Source organism: Podarcis pityusensis (genome assembly GCF_964106645.2).
Source record: "Podarcis pityusensis genome assembly, chromosome: 3".
NCBI classification, from domain to species: Eukaryota; Metazoa; Chordata; class Lepidosauria; order Squamata; family Lacertidae; genus Podarcis; species Podarcis pityusensis.
In genome coordinates this window covers 109811283-109834731 of record NC_138026.1, presented here as the reverse complement: position 1 = coordinate 109834731, position 23449 = coordinate 109811283, and the positions used below count along the sequence as shown (strand labels likewise).

Below are 23449 nucleotides of genomic sequence, written 5' to 3'. Positions count from 1 at the left end.
TCTGCATGCAAAGCAGATGATTTTCCACTGAGCTGCAGCCCTTCTCATGTACCAATGTAGACCATTGATTCATCTAGCTCAGTTGTGTTCAAACTGGCTAGCAGATTGTGTCCTCCTCCCAGAGAGCACGTGTTGTGGTGAGATCATCAGGACTGACCTCACTGCTTGTGTGGGTGGGAGCGATTGGATAGCCACAACAACCCAATTGCTAGTCCCTCGGTTGCTGGGGTATTTCTGGCCATTGGGCCATTGGGCTTGTTCATGAAAGACCTACATTGGCTCCCAGTACGTTTCCGAGCACAATTCAAAGTGTTGGTGTTGACCTTTAAAGCCCTAAATGGCCTCGGCCCAGTATACCTGAAGGAGCGTCTCTGCCCCCATCGTTTTGTCTGGACGCTGAGGTCCAGCGCCGAGGTTCCCTCACTGTGAGAAGCAAAGTTACAGGGAACCAGGCAGAGGGTCTTCTCGGTAGTGGCGCCCGCCCTGTGGAATGCCCTCCCTTCAAATGTCAAAGAGATAAACAACTACCTGACATTTAGAAGACATCTGAAGGCAGCACTGTTTAGGGAAGTAGTTAATGTGTGACATTTTAATGTATTTTTAAACTTTGTTGTAAGCCGCCCAGAACATGCCAGTCGGGCATGTGTCTCTGCCAGGGTCCTACTCGAGTGTAGGCTGAACTCCTGACAAAGACATGTAATGATGGCACCATGTGAGCTGCTCTGGGGAGCCACCACAGAAAAGGCCTCTTTTCATGTTGTCACCCTCCGAATCTTGGAGAGGGAAGGACACATCGAGAAGGGCCTCAGATGACAAGATCAGGGTCTGGGTTGGTTTATATGGGGAGAGGTGATCCTTAAGGTATTGAGGTCCTGAGCTGTGTGAGGCTCTATAAGTCAATACCAGCACTTTGAATTGGGCCCAGATAAAGTAATTGGCAGCTGGTGCAGTCCATATGAAACAGCTTTCTATCCAACCTACTGTTTCAGTTTTCTCAGTGACCCTGTTGCACTGATGCCCCTGAGACATTTGGAGTAATTCAAACGGCAGATAGATCCACAGGTTTGACAGAGTTTGAAATGCTGTGCCAGATGTTTCATTTAATTTTGGTTCCCCGCCCCCCTCAATAAGTCCAGGTTAGGTATTTGTGGTGGGGTCCCGTCAGCTGCCCAAGGATTCCATTTGCTGGTTCTGACCCCACAGCTAGCTGGAAACGCTTTTCAGACCCTTGTGCTTTTGCCTCCATGCAAGTATTTGGAAAACTTGTTTTGAATGAAGATGAAGCAGCCGACAGATGTCACTGGCATTTATTTTTGGTATCCCCCTAGCCAGAAGATGAAAAGCAACAGCTGCAAACTAGAAAAGTGCTAAGCCTCTGTAACACCAGCCAACAATATTTCACCTTTTTAGATATATCATGGGTGAAAGGGCAAAAAATAAAACTAAACAAAAAAATCTGTTTTCACCTGCAGCTTCAGAGACATCAGGGGATACAGAAGGCAATGCCACTTCTTTCAATTAGGTGTGATTTATTTCACCTTGCAGAATAAATACAGGGATCTTTCTATGTGTAGAACCTATGCAGACCTGATCCATATGTTACAAATTCAGTGAGACTGTCACCTCCCCAAAACAAACACATATAGGTCCACAAAACAAAACCTGTCACCAAGGTTGCCTTTACATTAGTCCTAACTCGCTCTTCCTCCATGCGATTAGGCTCCTGTGAAGTGAGACCGAGATGATCCCATTGTCTCCATCTCCCCCATTGCACCCTGCTCACCTCTCTCTGCCGTCCTGTCCTTGGGGCTGGCCCTACTATTAGGCAGAGTGAGGCAAGCACCTCACACGGCTGATGTGGTACATTCTTCTATCGGCCTTGAATCTCCCAACATTCATAGAGGTCCATGATTCCTACTGTTGTGAAAGAGGGAGAAGTCCCTTTCTCTATGCCATCCATCGTTTTATACACCTCTACCTTGTCACCTCTTGCATGCCCCTTTCTCTAAACTCAAAAGCCCCCAATGCTGCAACTTTTCTTTATAGGGGAGTCACTCCACTCCTTGATCATTTCGGTTGTCCTCTTCCCAACCTTTCCCAACTATCATATCCTTTTGGTGACACCCCCCAAGCCACATACACTTTCCTCAGACTATATGCAGCCTCAGCCCAGTATACCTGAAGGAGCGTCTCCATCCCCATTCTTCTACCCGGACACTGAGATCCAGTGCCAAGGGCCTTCTGCTGGTTCCCTCACTGCGAGAAGCGAAGTTACAGGGAACCAGGCAGAGGGCCTTCTCTGTGGTGGCACCCGCCCTGTGGAATGCCCTTCCATCAGATGTCAAAGAAATAAACAACTATCTGACGTTTAGAAGACATCTGAAGGCAGCCCTGTTTAGGGAAGTTTTTAATGACTGATGTTTTAATGTATTTTTAATCTTTTGTTGGAAGCTGCCCAGAGTGGCCAGGTTGGCAAAACCTACTGGTGTTTTGCAACTTTCTGACTAGTTGCAGGACCTTAGCCAGACCTAGCAGAGTAAACGCAGAATCCATGGAAGCAATTGGCGACTTGGCTGCAGACAGGATAGACGAAGCAGGAACCGGGAACTTGTAGTTAGGTGTTTATTATATACACTGGACTATTTACAGGAACAGAACAAGGATCTTATGCTAGCTCTCTCTGATACGACTCACAACTCCTATACTGACACAGATCTCTAAACCTCCTGAACTCTGAACTAACACATTCCAGTTAGTAGGCCATTAATTATCACTCCCTTGAGAGAGCTTGACCAATCAGGGAGCAGTCTCCATGTCTCTGTTTTCACCAGGTAGACTTACTCCTTCAGATTGCCTTCTGGCTGTCTGCCAAACCTTAATTGACTCTGTGTGAGTAGCTGCACGTACATAGTTTCCCAACAGGGCAGGGTATAAAATTGTTGTTGTTGTTGTTGTTGTTGTTGTTGTTGCTGTTGCTGTTATTACAAAATGGCCCTGCTCTGCAATCTTCAAGTGATTTCCCCTGGCTAGAATGCCTTCTTGAACTGTGGCAGGGCCTCTTTCTTGCCTGAAGAGAAAGGGAGAAACCTTTTGTGTGTGCTTACTTCACCAATGTGGTTTGCATTCATCATCACAGCCACTTTTTGACTCTTGCCCCACTCTCCGTTGACATGTGGCCCCTGGGAGGTCACTCAGATGTATATGTGGTCCCCAGGCTCTTTAAAAAAGGTATCCCCATGCATTTTAAGCCTCTGTTTTCTGAGCCATGCATTTCCCCCCCTCCCATAAACACATCTTCCTCTGCCTTTTTCCCCCTCCCCTGGCAGCTGGCTTCGCTTGTCTGTCTCACTGCACTCCAGGGATGTCCTTGGGCTTCTCAGGAATAGGTTCAGCCAGGTAAGAAAGCAGGAACATTATTTATTTGTCAGAAAAAGAGAGTGACTCCAGAATATTCTGGCCTATCTCATCCGTCTCACACCAACAAATTACCCATCATTGTAACAGGAAAGGGGTGGTGGTGGAAAGGATACAAAGATTCCTAGGGGAGTACAGGAATATACACAGGATATAGCAAGGCTTAAACCCCCTGGACAGGATACTCAATAAGTGATGGCTAGGCCCATCCACAATATCAGGGGTAGAATCAGCTCTACTGCAATGCAAAGATTGCGGTTTTGTGTGTTTCCTCTTACAACTTTTGTACTTTTCCAGGAGGAATGCTCAAGCAGAGATACTGATGTGGAATAGAATGTCCCTATTTTCACCTGAGGAATATTGGAAGGGATGCTGTCAGCTTCTTCCCCCCGTGCCTCAGTTTTGCCCTTGCAGACCTCAGCAAGGAGGTGAATTGGGACAAAGCTAGACTTAGACGGTTCTGCTGGTCATTGTCTGTTGCTCCACTTACTGTTGTCTTCTTGGCCCTCCACCCTACCAGTCTGAATGAGCACCAGCTGCCACTGATTGCAACTGATGGCTAAACACAGAGAATCGTATAATTGTACAGTTGGGAGGGACCACAAGGGTCATCTAGTCCAACCCCCTGCAATGCAGGAAGCATTCACCCAACATGAAACTCGAACCCATGACTCGGAGGTTAAGACTCTCATGCTCTACCGACTGAGCTAAGATGATCACAGCTCTTTTATATTCAGGCACAGCGAATTTAACTGACTACTAAAAACAACCAAGACTCCAACCATTGCCTTTCTCTATTCCCTCAATGAATGAGAATCCCTGCTGCAGGCCTGTGTTGGGAGCACTGTCAGAGGAATGTGTATATTACACAATATAGGATATGATAGCCTATTCACCTGGTTCCAACATTAGTATCCTTTTGTTGCCAGCTTAAAACTTTACTCTCAGGCATTTGATGATATGTAATGTGCTGCTTTTACTAATCATTGGTTTTTATTCATTTGCGTGTTCAGACCCAGAGACCTCCCCCCTAAATAAATTCACACTTGACTCAAATTTTAGTTTTAGTTTTTGGCAGATTTTAGGCCACAACTTTATTGATTACAGAAAGTGAATTGTTGCATAGGCTCTGGTTTGACTAGCTCCCTGTCATGCAGGTAGCACTGACCCAGGGTTCCAGCATAGGTCAGCCAAGGGTAAACACATGGATAAGCGGAAAGCCAGGAACAGGCTAGCTCCGCCACCCAAATGTCCCCCTGGACTCCGGCACAGGCACAAGCCCCTCACAAAGGTTGACCAAACCATTGAGTCCCTGGATTCCTTTAACGGAATACCCTTCACATAGAGGTGGCAAGAGCGTTCTCCCATCCCTATCACCTGAACCAGAGCCTATCCGTAACCTTACAAGTTGTGACAATTTGCTACACAGCAGGCGAAACCCAAATGGCAACAGCCAATCAACCAAGTGGGGAAATTCCTGTCATGCCCCTGTCCCAATGACAGACGACACACGACGGCATAGCAAGGTCAAGTGCACAAGCCCTAAAAATAGGGAGAGGTGGGCGGTTGTTCCGATGCACGAGTCGAAAAAGGAAGCTCTGGGTCACGTGCATGGGTATAAATAGGTTCCTTGATCCCTTTGGACTCTGCCCCATTGGCCCGATTGAACCCAGCATCGAGGGACCTCCAATCGGGTGTTGTGGCTGACCAATCGTACCCACCCACAACACAGGGTGTCAGTTTCCAGGTCTCACCGCAATACGTCCCCTCTTTAAGGGAGGACCTGATTTGTTAACTGTATATTTTGCCTACCTTGATCTTGTTATTTTTTTGTTAATTTTTACATACTTATAGGCATTCATTGTTGCTTTGTTGCTTTGTACATTCTATATATTTTTATATTTCCGTAAGTTACCTTGTGTCATTTTTGAGAAAGGCGACTGAGGCTGCAATCCTAAACCCCCACCCCCTTACTCAGGAATAAGCCCCACTGCATTCAATAGGATTTGCTTCCAAGTAGGTATGGTTAGGCTTGTGCTGTAAGATGTTTAATAAACAATAATAGATGATACGTTAAGTTACCAACACCTGAATCCAGTTGTCAAGGCTCAGCAGAGAACCCATCAAAAAGCTGTTAACACAAACTGTGTGAGTTGTCGGGGGTTTCATAGCTCTATGATGGCCATGAAATTCTTGCCTTTCCCCCCTTGTCAGTGACCAGGTATTCAGCTGAAAGTGCCTGAGCCATTCGTATAACAAGACTCCTTTCGCACCAAGCGATTTGACACTCTGTTATGAAGAGGTAAGCACAAGAAGGAGACGGCTGGAAGCTATGCGCCACCTTTTTTCACACACAACTTCCCACCTCCGTGTACAACAAAAGGTGGCAGACACAGAAGAACACCTGAGTACCATAATTTGCCGTCTTTGGTTATTCTTTTTTCGGAGCTGACAATATTTTGATCTGAGAAAAACTATTACTGCTGGTGACAAATTGTCAGGGCTTTGTCGGGGCACACCAGCCGACATCCATAGACCTGCCCCTCATGTTTTTTCCGCAGCCTGGAGTACCATATAGTACTTGAAACATATTCAGTTGTAGTACTTTGTACCATGGGGTTTGGATGGCCAAATATGAAAATGAGAAGAAGAGTTGATGTTTGTTTTTTAATTTCTTTTCATTTTTCACTTCTTCTTCTTCTTCTTTTTTTTTTACTTTTTATACTGTTATTGTTTGGTTTTATGTTTTTATATTCTTTTTGTTTGTTAATATTGATTAAAAATATGCATGTCTATACAGACATTATGTACTATCTCTTAACAGGTAGAAATTATATAAAATTCAAAATTTATAAAGAAAGAAAGAAAAATAAAGAAGTAACAAAGATAAGAAACAAAGAAATAAAAAAAAGACAAAGTTATTTACATAGTAAAAGTATTCATCGACATGATCCTTCCCATCCTTCTCACTATACTGTTTGATATAACATTCTTTTTTACACAGGTTAACATTCTTTTTTACACAGCTATGTTTTTATATTGTTCTAAACCACAGTGATATATTTTTATAAGACAGCTGTATAGAAATCTTTTATAAAATAAATAAATAAGCGAACGATTGATTGATTGATTGATTGATTGATTGATTGACTTTAGAGACTGCGAAAGGACCCATGGCAAACTGACTCCACTCAGCCCAGGCAAATTCATATTCCCGGCGAGGTTTCCATTCATTCTCAGGAAGTAAATATTTGTTGTTTCCCTCAGAAGCGCATGTTGCAATGATCTCTGCAGAGAAACATCACTAAGCTTCAAATTGCTCTGCTCAAATTCCCAGCTGGCCGCTTAAAACGCAGATAAGACTTAATGGTTGAGATTTAAGCAATGGAAGATATTTTTAATGCTTTTGTACATAATGACATCTCAAGAGTCTTGCTAATGCCTAGGGAGGAGCAGATTCTTCCCACACCCCATTCATGCCTTTATTTATCTATTTATTTCCCTTTGGTTTATTCTGCCTTGTCTTCCATGCCTCCTGTGTCCTGCCTCAGCTAGAAGAACATCCAAATTGAGGCATGCTCAGTTTGCCAGCTATGGTTTTCCCAGTAGTGATGTGTAGAAGTGAGAGCTGGACCATAAAGAAGGCCAATCGCTGAAGAATTGATGCTTTTGAATTATGGTGTTGGAGGAGACTCTTGAGAGTCCCATGGACTGCAAGAAGATCAAACCGATCCATTCTGAAAGAAATCAGCCCTGAGTGCTCACTGGAAGGACAGATCCTGAAGTTGAGGCTCCAGTCCTTTGGCCGCCTCATGAGAAGAGAAGACTCCCTGGAAAAGACCCTGATGTTGGGAAAGATGGAGGGCACAAGGAGAAGGGGGCGACAGAGGACGAGATGGTTGGACAGTGTTCTCGAAGCTACCAGCATGAGTTTGACCAAACTGCGGGAGGCAGTGGAAGACAGGAGTGCCTGGCGTGCTCTGGTCCATGGGGTCACGAAGAGTCGGACACAACTAAACGACTAAACAACAACAGTTTGCCGCAGCCTTTGCAGTTCACACGTATCAACAGCTTTCCCTCCCCTGCCATGGACACACACCTTTTGCTAGCAATGAACATGTGTGCATTGATAGCTTTCATCCATTGCACTTGATTATGATTTTGCATTACTTGGTTGCAGGGGTGCCAACTAGAATAAAATATTGGGTGAAACCCAGGTAAGCCCTGACCTGCATATTTGATCATGTGATGTGGTACAAACATCCCATTTGAATAGAAATGCCCATTAACTTTTGGGTGGCCTGGGCTCCTCGAGTATTTTATTGGGGGGGAGGCAAAGGGACCTCAGTCCCTAGGAGTTGGCTCCTATGCTTGGTTGTTGCTGTGGGAACACTTCAGGAAATAAACTGGTGAAAGAAAACCAGTGTTGATGTGATCATAGGGGTGGTTATGATCTCTCTTTCCACAAATATATCTCAAGGTGATGTACAAAATGTAACAAGCAAACAAATAAAGGCAGTTAAGAACAGCAAAAGAAAAAGAACACACAAGATTATTTTTTTAAAAAATAAATAAATACAAAATGGATTTCCACAGGAGAGACCCAGGACAGGTTATTTGGACATAAATGTATTCGGTTGATTCTGGAAAACGCAGATACAGTGGTACTTCGGGTTACAGACGCTTCAGCTTACAGACGCTTAAGGTTACAGACTCCGCTAACCCAGAAATAGTACCTCAGGTTAAGAACTTTGCTTCAGGATGAGAACAGAAATCGTACAGTGGCAGTGTGGCAGCAGTGGGAGGCCCCATTAGCTAAAGTGGTGTCTCAGGTTAAGAACAGTTTCAGGTTAAGACAGACCTCCGGAATGAATTAAGTAGGTACCGCTGTAGTAGGTTCCTGTATCTCAGCAGGAATACCGTTCCACAAAACAGGGTCATTGAATGCTTTGCTCTGAGTGAAGTGGGTTCCTAATAACTTTGGAAAGTGCAGGAGAAGCTCTTCTGTAGACCCCAGTGACCTACTAAGTTTATAAGGCAGTATTTCACGTACAGGGGTATACAGCAGGATAGGGGCTTACACATTAAAAACTTTCCATAGTTCTATTTACAGGTAGGTAGTCGTGTTGGTCTGCTGTAGTTGAAACAAAATTAAAAAAAAATCCTTCCAGTAACACCTTAGAGACCAACTAAGTTTGTTATTGGTATGAGCTTTCGTGTGCATGCACACGTCTTCATATAGCACACGAAAGCTCATACCAATAACAAACTTAGTTGGTCTCTAAGGTGCTACTGGAAGGATTTTTTTTTATTAAAAACTTTGACATTGGCCCAGTAGCAGATTGGCAGCCCATGCAAATCCAGTGAGCAAGGTGTTATATGGTGGTTGTACTTTCCCCCATCAAACAACCTACACTAGTGGCCAAAATTGTGGAAACCTAATGGAAAAAAATGTATTTCTAAGGTCTGACGGCTCATAACACCTGATTGGCTCTCTAGACACCCATGCTCATTGGCTACATTCAAATGAAGGAAACCTACTGCATATCAACCTTAGCAAGTTGTGCTTCCTTTTCCTGGTTATTTGGCTATAAGCTTTGATAGAATACAGATAATTGAACAAACTTTGTTGTATTGCATTTTTCTTTAAATTATATTTCTATTGATATATAATTTTATGGTATTACTCCAAAAAATAGTGGTGTTATGAGCCATCAAACCTCAGAAGTACACTTTCCCCTAAAGGTTTCCACTATTTTGGCTGCTAGTGTAGTTGCCATGTGTTCTGCACTAGCTGCATCCTCTGGAACAACCTCAAGGGTAGCCCCACATGGAGCACACAACATACCCTCAAACATTTCTCTGGTGAAAATAGGGACATCTTATTCCATTATAACAATAACAATAATATTTCTACCCCACCCATCTGACTGGGTTGATCCAGCCACCCTGGGTGGCTTCCAACATATATAAAAACATCATTAAACATTTTAACATTCCCCTATACAGGGCTGCCTTCAGATGTCTTCTAAAGGTTGTACAGTTACTTATCTTTTTGGCTTTAGGGTCGCATAACTCCACACTCTTCAACATTTCTCCCATGAAAATAGGGACGTTCTACCACAGCTTCCAAAATTTCTCCAATGAAAATAGGGATGTCTAAAATAGGAAAAGCGGGACATTCCAGGATTGAATCAGAAACCAGGATGGCTTCTGTAAATCTGGGACTGTCCCTGGAAAATAGGGACACTTGGAGGGTCTGGTCTCAGCTTTCGTAGCTGGAGTCAGCCAGGGCCCTGTCAGGAGTTCAGCCTACACTCAAGTAGGACCCTGGCAGAGACACATGCCTGACTGGCATGTTCTTTCCCTGCTGGTCAATCGTTCGGGAGCTTCAAAAGCTTTCTTCAGCCCAAACATCACAGCGACCGATCCCAACAGACACCGGCACACTTAGGGATCCGCAGAGTTTGTGCAACTTGCGTAACAGACCTCAGCAACTCAGCATTTTGGCTAATCTACTTTATTTACATATAAACACACACGGAGCACTGCAACATGGCTCCCTCTCTCTCTAGCATCAGACAGCAAAAGAAAAGAAAAAAACCAAGGACAATAATCCCACTTCACGGAACACAGTAACACAAACATCCTGTCTCTGTCACTTCCCACTTTGTGGAGTCCAAACATACACCGTCATGGGTTAGAAAAAAATCTCATGACTGCAACCATGGAGCAGGAATTCTAACAGGCCCCACTCTCCCATGACAGGTGGAAAAAGGCAAACCAAGCAGGAAGCAGGTCTTCTAAGTCTCACAGCCAAGATGGCTTCTGGCCTCTTCAGCAGCCTTGGTCTTTGTAGCTGGAGTCGGTCAGGGCCCCACCCATTCCCTGGAAAATACTTGGAGGGTTTGACACAGCAGTATCCAGACTTGAGGTTACCAATGCATAGACAGTTGAGGTCAAGCCAAGAATGGTCATAGCTGTCTTACCAGCAAAGGTGGCACTCCAAGCCACAAAGGACATCTGTGCCTGCAGCAGCGCCCCTAAAACACTCACCTGTTCCCTCACGGAAGAGTCTTTCAGCCATGTCATTAGCCGTGCTCTTTTGCCATTTCACCTTCCTCAATTCTTTCCTGACACATGAGCTATCCTGGGCATCTTCTCCAGGAATGTTCAACGCTTTATAAGGTGCCAGGAAAAAAATGAACCTTTTTATTTCCTGCGGTTTTGTAACCCTGACCCAGCAGCTGTTCTCTAACAGATGACAATGTAAATTTAGCAAGCTTCCTTATAAATAAATATCTCTGGAGTGTTTCTACCGGATTTAATTGTATGCATCCTACTTCTGTCCACAAAATTAAAACATTAATAACAGTCACTGATTGTTTAGCCACATGAACTCTGTGGCGTGTGTGCGCACGTTTTAAATTAGGCTGTTCATTAAGCCAAGTTATCTGCATATTCAGCTACAGACTTGCTGCTCTATGAAACAGACTTTTGATTCATGTGTTATATAGTGATGTGCTCACCCTAGTATGCCTAAGACTTGTGTGTCAGCACTTCAATTATAAAGCCAGCTTTTATTGGCTTATAGCTCAGCTGTAAAATCTTGCTATCGGCTCCAGATATGACAGACAATGTCTCTGTTCATTATTATAATTCATTATTTCCTGCCAAAATCCAAAGATTAAGCCCTAATCCGATGGGCCCACTCTGCACCAATTAGGGCCACTTCACGACATTGCTCTCACTTCAAGGGTGCACAAAAATGTCACATGCCATGTGTGCATTGAAACACACATATTGGTGAAAATAATGCACAAAAGCAGACCATAATAGGAGAAATTGCTTGAAAAAGGTATCCCTTCCAACTCTACAATTCTATGATTCTATTTGACAGTGGAACAGTCTCCCTTGGGAGGCTGAGGACTCTCCTTCCTTGGAGGTTTTCAAGCAGAGGTTGGATGGCCGTCTGTCAGGGATGCTGAGATTCTTGCATTGCAGAGGGTTGGACTAGATGACCCTTGGGGTCCCTTCCAACTCAGCGTGGTGTAGTGGTTAAATACACCAGAGCCAGCGTGGTGTAGTGGTTAAGAGCAGTGGACTCATAATCCGGTGAACTGGGTTCGCTTCCCCGCTCCACCACATGCAGCTGCTGGGTGACCTTGGGCCAGTCACACTTCTCTGAAGTCTCTCAGCCTCACTCACCTCACAGAGTGTTTGTGGGGGAGGAAGGGAAAGGAGATTGTGAGCCGCTTTGAGACTCCTTCAGGTCGTGATAAAGCGGGATATCAATTCCGGGTTGGTGCCTCCGGCAATGGTGGAATTCCTCTGATCGGGAGGAATTTGCCCCGTGGGAATTTGGGTCTGTACCGCCACGGCAAAGGCAGAGATCCGTAAAAATCACAGGCGGGAGATGCCTGTGAACGTGGGATTTGGCGGGCACCTTTTGCGCCTCCCCTACTCTCGGGGAAACCCGGTTTCAGGGATCCAGAGCGATGTGGGGTGAGTGGCGCGGTGCTTCGAATCGTCTGCTTCTTCCACGGAGCGAAGCCACATAGCTGTTGTCGGAGAGCACTGACTTTTTCCTGTGGACAATTTGACTCTAAAGTAATTACCCGTGAGTAGAGCTGAATCTGGAAGAATTGGATTTTTAAACGTTTAATCTGGCATCGAAACAGGGAGGTTCAATACAGGAAGTCCGCCTCCCTCTTTTGTAGATTAACTGAAGCAAGGAGACTGCAAGCTAAATTCTTGGAAAGCCTTCTGTAAAGGACTAAATTTCCATCAGTAAAGAACTAAATCCCCCCCTTTTTGGAGGCAGGAGAAGAGGGGGGGAAGTGGTGGACTGAATATGCCTGTAGGAGAGAGTTAAGAGAGTTAAAATACCGCCGCTCTGACCCTGGAAACGGGCTGCTAGCAGGATTGATGTTTTTTGGAATGTCCATTGACAGCGTTTAGAACGTTCATTGACAGGTAGATAATCAAGAGAATACATTGTTTCTACTGTCTCCGGTTGTTTTTAAAAAAGGAGGAAAGTAACTGAAAATTGAAACTAACTTTGGATTATTGAAACTGTGTTTAAAAGAGGACATACTGACCGATACAAATACAACCTGTTTTCCCCTAGTGGAAGCTTTTGAAATTGGTAACTTTATAGGAGCTAGGCTAGGGGAATTTCCAGCTGCAAGATAAAAAAGTGTGAGACTTTGGAATTGACCTTGAATCTCTTAAGTGTTATGGCAAACGGAAAGGAAAAAACAGACGGGATGCCGACAGAGGAGGCCTTAGTGGCTGCATTATTGAAAATAAACGACTCGCTGGAACAACTCCACAAGAAAACAGATGCAATAAATGTGAAATTGGATGTCGCAAATATTGAAATTGATTTAAGTGTAGAAAGTTTAAATAACTTGGGACAAAAGGTGAATACCAATTCAAAAACCACCCAGAAACTGACACAGGAATCTACTCTGATACGGCAAACTGCAGATGAAGTCAGGGAAAAAACCCTTGCTGCTGAATCCAAAGTAATACAACTGGAGAGGAGAGTCCCATCCATACAAAGACAACTTGATGAACATAAGCTGACATTTGTTATGATTGAACTTAAAGAAGAACGGATGAATTTGAGGACCAGAGCCCTATCTGAATTGGAAAAGGAAAGCTTGACAGAGTTTCAAGAGGTGACAGGACTAACATTGGTTGAGAAAGAGAGGTATTTGGGGGTTAGTATGACCGCCAAAAATGTGAATCTGCTTAAGGATAATTGTGAAGGATGCTGGATTGAGGAGAAGGGGGATTTGGAAATATGGACAAATCAGAAGTTGTTACTGTTGGGCCGAGTTATTGTGGTGGGGATGAGGGCTGCTGTGTTGCTGGGGATGTTGCTTTTCTTTCAAACATTGCAAGCTTTGGATGGGACGGAGGGGTTCAGGAGGTGGCAGAGGGATGCTCCTAGAGTTGTTTGGCAGGGCAGGAAGCCTCGAATAAAACTTAAGATATTGATGGATGCCAAAGAAGGAGGTGGACCTGCCCTGCCAGACCTTTAAACTTTGTTGTGAACCATCTGCTTTTTGCTGGTTGAGAGAATGGTTGCTTTTTGAAAACACTGAAGTGTTGGACAATGGCAGATGAAGTTGATGGACTATATGGAATTGGCGGAAATGACTGGCAAGATCCGAGACCAGGGTGAAGAGTCGGTGGAAGAAGATTGGAAAAAGTTTAAAGACTATTTATAGAAATATTGTAAAATTAAGGAATGTTAGAAAAATGTTGGAATGAAATTACATGGCTTTAGTAGAAATGTCATAAAGAATTAAATATAAATAGATTAATAGAAAATTAAAGGGAAAGTATGGTAAGAATGTGTTAAGATAATTATAGAACAGAAAACAGAGTAAGATGGAAAGGAATTGCTGAAACAAATAATAGAAGTGGAATACAAAAAGGGAGGTGTGAGGAGGTCGCTGGAAATAAGTGAATGAAATATAAGATATTGAAAATGTTTGAGGTGTTTTTAAATTGTTTTTGTTTGCTTTTGTTTGCTTTGTTAGTCCATGTAGCATTTTTTTTTTTTTGTATTGTATTTGTATTGTTTTTTCTCTTTTTTCTTTTCTCTTTTCTTTTCTTTTTTTGTTTGTAGTGCTGTGTTGGAAATGTTGAAAAGTAATAAATATCATTTTTAAAAAAATCAATTCCAAACTCCTCCTCTTAATATTTTATGATTCTGTATTACTCAAAACTGCATAAAAAAATGTTACTAGAGGAAATTCATACTAAAATGCTGAATTTCCATGGGAATTTTTTTTTAAGAAGATCACAAATTGCTGTGGAAATGTGGAGAACATTACTTAGGATTTGAAATATAAGAAACTTAGAGAACTGAACTTGAAAGATTCACTCAAGAACTAGCACTTTTCTGGTGCCTTGCCAACAAATGGCAAAATTGAGGAAACTATTTAGACATCTTTCAACAAAGTTGCCTTCCTTTTATTTGGTGGTAAGAAAAAGAAAAATCTCACACTTCTAAAATGTATCTTAAACACATATTCTGTATTTTTTCAGCTCAGTTTGCCTTAGATTGCATCGCCAATTGGTTCTTTAAATGCTTTAGATGCAGCTGTGATTATACAATGCAGGGCAGCTATCTTAAATCCCATCTGTCCCCCAAAAATGTCATTCCATTCCTCAAAAACTCGTAATTTTGACTGATTGCCACTTGCTGCAGAGTTTGGGCATAGTTTTTCTTTTAAAAATCATTTGATCAGTTAGCATTAAATCTAAATGTAACATCACATTAATTTCTTTACCTCCCCATCCCTCCTGGTTCTCAATATTCTCCACACACATTTATCATTAATTGTGTGATGGTGATAGCTGTTCCTAGAGCCACACATTTTGGGATGATGACATCCTTTCTTTTACAGACCTTACTGCAATGGCACCAGCCAAAGGCATTTCGCCGTCCAAGGCAAAGGACAAGATGGTGCCCGTGTGCTGATGCCTGCACAAATTGTGGCTGAAACTCAATTCCACACTGGTGAGAGCAGTTAGGAGACTCCATTCCCACCCCCCAACAGAACTACAATTCACAGAATTCCCTGGGTAGAAGGGTTTATTGTTAAACTGCTCTGGAAATGGTAGGTCTGTGTGAGTAACAGAGGTCTCCTAGAAATGCTTTGTTGTTGTTTAGTCGTTTAGTCGTGTCCGACTCTTCGTGACTCCATGGACCAGAGCACACCAGGCACTCCTGTTTTCCACTGCCTCCCACAGTTTGGTCAAACTCATGCTGGTAGCTTCGAGAACACTGTCCAACCATCTCGTCCTCTGTCGTCCCCTTCTCCTTGTGCCCTCCATCTTTCCAAACATCAGGGTCTTTTCCAGGGAGTCTTCTCTTCTCATGAGGTGGCCAAAGTATTGGAGCCTCAGCTTCACGATCTGTCCTTCCAGTGAGCACTCAGGGCTGCTTTCCTCCAGAATGGATAGGTTTGATCTTCTTGCAGTCCATGGGACTCTCAAGAGTCTCCTCCAGCACCATAATTCAAAAGCATCAATTCTTTGGTGATCAGCCTTCTTTATGGTCCAGCTCTCACTTCCATACATCACTACTGGGAAAACCATAGCTTTAACTATATGGACCTTTGTCGGCTAATCATCACTCTTAATAAGCTTTCGTTTCCCAGGATTCTTTGGGGCAATCTGTGACTTTTAAAAATGGTCTCTAATATAGGGGGCTGTTAAGGTCTTAGATCTATCAAAAAACAACAACAACAACAAACCCTGTGAACACAGCCTTTGTCCAATGTGTTCATATTTACCGAACCTGTCACGGTTTTTATACACCTCTGTCATATTCATGATGTCTTTCTATTTAAATATGTTTTTGCTGGTAGCCTTGCCAGCCATCCTAGCTGTCACCCTTCTTTTCACCTCTCGTCTTTCCTCAGGTCACGCTGACTTTTGGTTTCATGATGTGTCAAAAGAGCTATTTGCACATGCTGGGCTAGCTGTCAGTCACCCCCATGAAGCTGTGAACTATGTAAAGAATGTTATTGTGCACTAAGCAGCCTGGCAGGGCATGGGCCAGCTTTTCCATAAAAGAGAAATAAAGGCAGCTGCTTAGTAAGAATGGAAATTTTATATATATATTCCCATTGGTCTTGTTAAAAAAATTAATTGTGACATCTTTTCCACCTTTGGCTTCGGAACACCACTATGCAATACAGGTCCCTCTAGGATTCCTCTTGCAAATATATTCTTATGCCTGTGGGTGGCAATTCCAGCCTTTTAAGCTTTGGCAGAACTCCATCCCAGGTACATATATAGGAAATATCTACCTTTAGTCCAACTTACACATGGTTTCGCTTTAATAACCAGCTGCACAAATATAATATGGGCTTGCCAGTAGTACATGTGAAAAGGTTCTAGGGGTCTTGGTGGACCACAAGCTTAACACAAGTCAACAGTATGATGCGGCAGCAAAAATATATATGCTAATGCTATTCTAGCTGCATCAACAGAAGTGTAATGTCCAGATCAAGGGAAGTCAAAGTACAGTGGTACCTCAGGTTAAGAACTTAATTCATTCTGGAGGTCCGTTCTTAACCTGAAACTGTTCTTTTTTTTTTTTTTTAATGATGTTTATTGAGAATTTTAAAGTTACAAAGAAAGAAGAAAGAAAAGACAAAAGAGGGAGAAAAAGAGAAAAAGAAGTAGATAAACATAACAATTAAACAATACAGATCAATAAAAACCAAAGTAAAAAAAATAAAATAACAAAACACACAATACATCTAGATCAAAAAACAAAAATAAACAAACAATTAAAAAACAAGTCTAATATTCCCAAATCCTTAACTTTCATTAACTTATTTCAACGACCTCCTCACACCTCCCTTTTTTGTATTCTTGTTGTTAATTATCTCAGCAAATCCTTTCCACCTTTCACAATATTCTGTCATTTAAATTACCTTAATCTATTTTAACCTTATCTTACCTAAAAAACCCTAAGAACTTAAAACTTAAAACTTATATATACCAAATTCTTTTAACCATAACATATTCTTTCATAATTCTTTTTGACATTTCTGCTAAAGCCAAATAATTTCATTCCAACATTTTTCTAATACTCATTAATTTTACAATACTTTTCTAAATAAATTTTGAAACTTTCTTCCAATCTTCATCCATCGTTTCTTCTTCCTGGTCTCGGGTTTTGTCAGTCCTTTCTCGTCTATCTAATCCATCAACCTGGTGCTCTTATGTCCGAGGCTCTTAAATCTTTTCCATGTCCCTTCTGCAGGTCTTCTTCTTGTTTGTACCTGCCCTTTACTTTATCTTTTGTTGATCTTTTTCTTGTTTTCTTTCCTTTCTCATTGGGGGGTAGGTCTCAGGAGGACTCCAATCCAAAAGTATCTCCATCTCTCCTCAGCAGATCTGCCCATTCCCCACAGTCCCATTCCCCACAGTCAACACTGTAATCTAGAAAATATTTAAAAGCATGTTTCAAAGTCTTTCCAAAATTAAGAGCTCTCACAACTCCAGACCCCCCCCCCCCCGGTCCACTCCAGATTCGAACTTCAAGAACAGCGGCTTATACTCCTGCAAGGCCTCGGGTCTCTCCATTTGTGTTATTTGAGGTTCAACAACAACCTCCTCCATTTTCTTCTGCCCTTGCGCTTGCCCTATCAAAACAGATTCCTGAGCTGGTTCCTGAATGGTTTCTATATGGGTATTCGCCGTTTGTCCAAAGTTTTTAACTGCAACAGTCATCAAATCCATCTTCTCATGCATCTGTTCCAGCAAGGCACTTGTCTTGCAAAAAGCAAGCACCAAGACTTCTTGTAAACACATTTTTTCCCCCAAGGTTAGAGTCTGGTCTCACGATCCTAATCATACAGCTGTGAGGTCCCCAGATCAGCTCCGGCAACAAATTAACAAGCTCCCTCTAGAGGAGACAATTTCTATTTGTATCCATCTTTTAAAAACAGGACCAACGAGGAAAAATTACTTTCACTTTTCAAATACTTTGTTTCTTTTGATTGCAAGAAGCAACATTGGAATCAATATATTTCTCTCTTTTTTTTTTTTACTATGTCAAAAGACGTTCTGTTCACAGTCGATGAACTTGCCCCATAAATTTCTGTCTCTGACACCCCGTTCCCAGGTTTGAGACAGTGGAAAATTTATCTTTCTTTACTCTCTCTCCTGCAGGCTTAAACAGTCAAAAATCCCCCTCTTTTCTCCTGCTTCCAAGAGGGGTTTTGGTGGTGATGAATGAAGGAAATTTAGAACTTTATATACGACTTTCCAGACTTTAGCTTACAAAGTTTTTGCTTCAATCTATTTACAAAAAACAGGAGGCGGACTTCTTGTTTAGAACCTTCCCGTTTCAGTGCCAAATTAAAATATTTCTTAGTACTTAATCCAGTTTTCCGTTCTACTCACGGGTACTTGTTTAGAGTCCAATTGTCCACAGGAAAAAGTCAGCGCTCTCCGGCAACAGCTGTGCGGCTTCACTCCGTAAAAGTAGCGGTTGATTCAAAACACCGCGCCGCTCACCCCACGTCGCTTCGGACCCCCGAAAAAGGGTTTCCCTGCGAGTAGGGGAGGCGCTCCTGGTGTTCCTAACCTGAAACTGTTCTTAACCTGAGGTACCACTTTAGCTAATGGGGCCTCCTGCTGCCACTGCACTGCACGATTTCTGTTCTCATCCTGAAGCAAAGTTCTCAACCCAAGGTACTATTTCTGGGTCTGTAACCTGAAGCGTCTGTAACCTGAAGCGTCTGTAACCTGAGGTACCACTGTACTGCTCTATTCTGCCTTGGTCAGACCACATCTGGAGTACTGTGTCCTGTTCTGGGCCCCACAATCTAAGCAGGATATTGACAAGCTAGAACATGTGCAGAGGAAGGCAACCAAAATGATCAAGAGTCTGGTAGCCAAGCCTTGTGAGGAATGGTTGAGGGAGCTGAGTATGCTTAGCCTGGAAAAGAGGAGACTGAGAGGAAATACGATAGCCATCTGCAAATGTCTCAAGGGCTGTCGCATGGAAGGTGGAGCAAGCTTGTTTTCTCCCGCTCTGGAGGCTAGGACCTGAACCAATGGATTCAAGTTACAAGAAAGGAGGTTCCAACTAAACATCAGGAAGAACTTTCTGACAGTAAGAGCTGTTTGACTGTGGAACGACTCCACCGGGAGGTTACGGACTCTCCTTCCTTGGAGGTTTTTTAAGCAGAGGTTGGATGCCCATCTGTCATGGATGCTTTAGCTAAGATTTCTGCATTGCAGGGGGTTAGACTATACGACTCTCGGGGTCTCTTCCAACTCTACAATTCTATCATTCAAGGCTTGTCATCATCTTCATCATTACTATTAGCACTTATATCCCACCTTTCTCCTCAAAGAGCTGAAGGTGGCATACAGTACATCATTCTCCCCCTCATTATTATTATTTTTAAATAATAATTTCCATTTGTTTTCAATTACACTCCAACAATAGCCTCATTATAACAATGCCAATTAAGTTAAAGGTAAAGGGGACCCCTGACCATTAGGTCCAGTCGTGACCGACTCTGGGGTTGCGGCGCTCATCTCACTTTATTGGCCGAGGGAGCCGGTGTACAGCTTCCGGGTCATGTGGCCAGCATGACTAAGCCGCTTCTGGCGAACCAGAGCAGCATACGGAAACAGCGTTTACCTTCCCGCAGGAGCGGTACCTATTTATCTACTTGCACTTTGATGTGCTTTTGAACTGCTGGGTTGGCAGGAGATGGGACTGAGCAACGGGAGCTCACCCTGTTGCGGGGATTTGAACCACCGACCTTCTGATCAGCAAGTCCTAGGCTCTGTGGTTTAACCCACAGTGCCACCCACGTCACTATTTAAGTGCCCAAAGTAAGATGCATGGGGTATAAATAGTAAAATTATCATTATGGAATGGGACGTCCCTATTTTCAATGGAGAAATGTTGGAGGCTATGTAAGATCAGGGACAAAAACTGTGGTATGAAAAGTTACCTAAATCAGAACTGTTCTTGGAACTCTCTACTTAAAAAGAGGGGAGGGGGAGGAATCTAAGGGAAGCAAAAAGGAAGGAAGGAAAGAAGGAAGAAAAGAAAGAAAGAAAGAAAGAAAGAAAGAAAGAAAGAAAGAAAGAAAGAAAGAAAGAAAGAAATTGAAAAAGACTAGCAAAAATATATTTATAAGGGAGTGAGGCATTCTGCACATTCAGATTTGGTATTCAAACATGTGCTTCTGAGATCATGGATGTTGCCTTTGCTGACATCCCTGAATATCAATCTGTGTTGCTGAGGGGAATGCGAATGATGTCCAGTGTAGCATAAGAACAGGTCCTAGAACAGCTTCTTCTCTCAGATGCTCAGATTTGGCACCAGCCCAAGACCACAGTTCTGCTAACACAGCCGGAACATTAATATTCACACCATGTTCAATGCCTCTCAGCTAGAATGTGGTTTTTTGTTTTTTGTTTTTTTTTTTGAGTCTCTAGAATGCCAGAGAATGAAGGAGGCCTGGGAGGCTTCCAAGACGGTGCTATTTCCTCTTCTGAAATAAGTGGAATCTCTCTTACTCGCTCGTGAATTAATGGTGACCTCTGCAGATGACTGTGTAATGACGGAAAATGCCCATCGAGAAAGGTACACCTGCAGGAATAATTAGAGGCACCATCGCTGCGGAAGGACTTATGCAAGTATCTGCAATGAGCAGGGGCTATATTGGGAGACATACTGTTTGTGCACACTTTTCGTGTTGCGTCTATTCATTTCTGCACCTAAAAAAAAAGGGGGGGGGAATATGAATAACTGGCATTTGAATCCAGGCAGATTTTGACTCTACGAGAGGCAAAAGGTCACTTGGGGGTCTTCCTTATCCCATCTCTAAAGCTATGTACAATCGATGGATAGGGGTGGTGGACACAAGTTGGTTCACACATACAGATGCCTCGCTTGATTTTTCAGTGTGTTGACCTCAGTAAATGGATGATGATTACAATGAGCACACATCAGAGGAAGACAGGCTGTGCCCATGCCTATGTTCCCATATTAGGACTTCTGCCCATATAGCCATGTGCGTGGGATATTTACATGGTAGGTACATGGGAGGCGCTGTGGTCTAAACCACTGAGCCTCTTGGGCTTGCTGATTGGAAGGCCGGCGGTTCGAATCCCTGTGACAGGGTGAACTCTGCCCCAGTTCCAGCCAAACTAGCATTTCGAAAGCATGCCAGTGCAAGTAGATAAATAGGGACCGCTGTTGCAGGAAGGCAAACGGCATTTCTGTGTGCTCTAGCACTCATCACAGTCCTCTGTGTGCCAGTAGTGGTTTAGTCCTGCTGGCCACATGACCCAGAAAACTGTCTGTGGACAAAGGCTGGCTCCCTCAGCCTGAGAGCGAGATGAGCGCCGCAACCCTATAGTCGCCTTTGACTGGACTTTATCCAGGGGTCCTTTCATGGTCTATTTTTGTCTTCCAAAGCAACTACTCTCTTCTGAACTTAAAAATGGAAAGCGTAATGCTGGTGGTCAACAAAAGAGGTTCAAAGACTCTCTCAAGGCAAATCTTTAAAAATGTAGTACAAACACTGACAACTGGGAAACACTGGCCTGCGAGCACTCCAATTGGAGAACAGCCTTTACCAAAGGTGTCATGGGCTTTGAAGACACTCAAACTCAGGACGCAAGGGAGAAATGTGCTAAGAGGAAGGCATGCTTGGCAAACCCTCACCATGATCAACTCCCACCTGGAAACCTATGTCCCCACTGTGGAAGGACGTGTGGATCCAGAATTGGCCTCCACAGTCACTTATGGACTCACTGTTAAAACCGTGTTTATGGAAGACAATCTTACTCGGCTATGAGTGATTGCCAAAGAAGAAGGTGATATTTTCATGAATCTTGACCCTCTCTCCTCCCGAGTAAATGCCTGAAGAGGAACCACGTGGACAGGATTTGTTGGAAAATCAAGTGATGGACATGCATTGAACCAGCTCCTCATTTTCTTTCTAAGTCCTAATGACTCTGAGATGATACCTTTTGTTAAAAAAATATCAGTTCAGTTCATTATGTACATGTTATGTTAAGATTTGCAGCTCACTCCAGCCTTAATGTTCAAAACGGGTAATATATCACACATTCTCCTTATCTGATTCCTCTTCAGAGATCCCTGGTAACTTATGCCACAATTACTCATGTTTTTTACTGATGAGAAAAGGCTGGTAAAGAGTAGTTGTAAGTAGGTGGATTTTTAAAAAAGAATAAAATTTGGGGAAAATTCTTTGAAACTTTCATGAGGAGAGCACTATTGTAGTGACAGGGGCAGTTTTTTCCTTTTACTTATGTCTTACTGTCACCAACCACGCTTGAGCAGAGGCAGGGTGTGTTTGAAGCCCAACATTTTCCCCAGATTACCCTGACTGTAATATTGTTCCCTGGCATTATGTGACATGGCTGGCCCTACCATTAGGCAAAGGGAAACAACTGCCTCAGGTTGCAGAAGCTCCTAGCTATTGGAAGACAGATCTGTGTATCCCCGTGGCCTCTCCTGGCCCCTCGTAAACTAACTTCAGGTACAGTGGAGGATGCTATTCCATTGCCAGTGTTGATGTCATATCCAACTACAAGTCAGTGTCAGCACATGGAATGGGAAGGAGCTCCATCTTGTCCTTTGCCTTGGGCAGCAATCTGGCTCACATTGTTTCCTTTCAGGGGCATGGTGGACACTGGAGAGAGGTTCCACTGCTACCTCCTGCAACAGTGGTGCTAAAAATATGTTTTAAGGGACACCACTGCCGCCATAATAGCAAACCTCCCATGAACCTTTTGCACCCTTTCTCTCCTTCCCCTCAAATTGCCCCTGGTTTCACAGGCCCCAAATTTCATGCACACACACAAAAATCTCCATAGGACGGCAATGGGATAGAGTCTAAGATACTCTTACAACAGAAAAAAGTAAATCACATTATTCCTGAGCAGAGGAAGCCTGCCAGTTTATTTTGAGAGCCAAGCCCTTTTTATATGTGAACTACCCTGAGACCTCTGGGTATAGGGCATGGGTAGGCAAACTAAGGCCCGGGGGCCGGATCTGGCCCAATCGCCTTCTCAGTCCGGCCTGCAGACGGTCCAGGAATCAGCGTGTTTTCACATGAGTAGAATGTGCCCTTTTATTTAAAATGCATATCTGGGTTATTTGTGGGGCCTGCCTGGTGTTTTTACATGAGTGGAATGTGTGCTTTTATTTAAAATGCATCTCTGGGTTATTTGTAGGGCATAGGAATTTGTTCATTATTTTTTTCAAAATATAGTCTGGCCTCCCACAAGGTCTGAGGGACAGTGGACCAGCCCCCTGCTGAAAAAGTTTGCTGACCCTGGTATAGGGCATTTTATAAATTTTAATTTTAATAATAATAATTAATAATAATAATAGTGTGACCCATTCATACAATGAACACATTGAGGGAGCTGGTTGTACACCTCCTGCAAGGCTTCACAATGTATGTGCAATGCTGCCTGTTAAGTA

The 23449-nt window shown here is 43.2% G+C and overlaps 1 protein-coding gene across 1 annotated transcript in view; it reads left to right on the top strand.

Annotated features, from left to right (window-relative positions):
- Window positions 1–23449, top strand: part of NRXN1 (neurexin 1) — a 1569693-nt gene that overhangs the window by 303835 nt on the left and 1242409 nt on the right. The gene's annotated exons all lie outside the window — the stretch shown is intronic.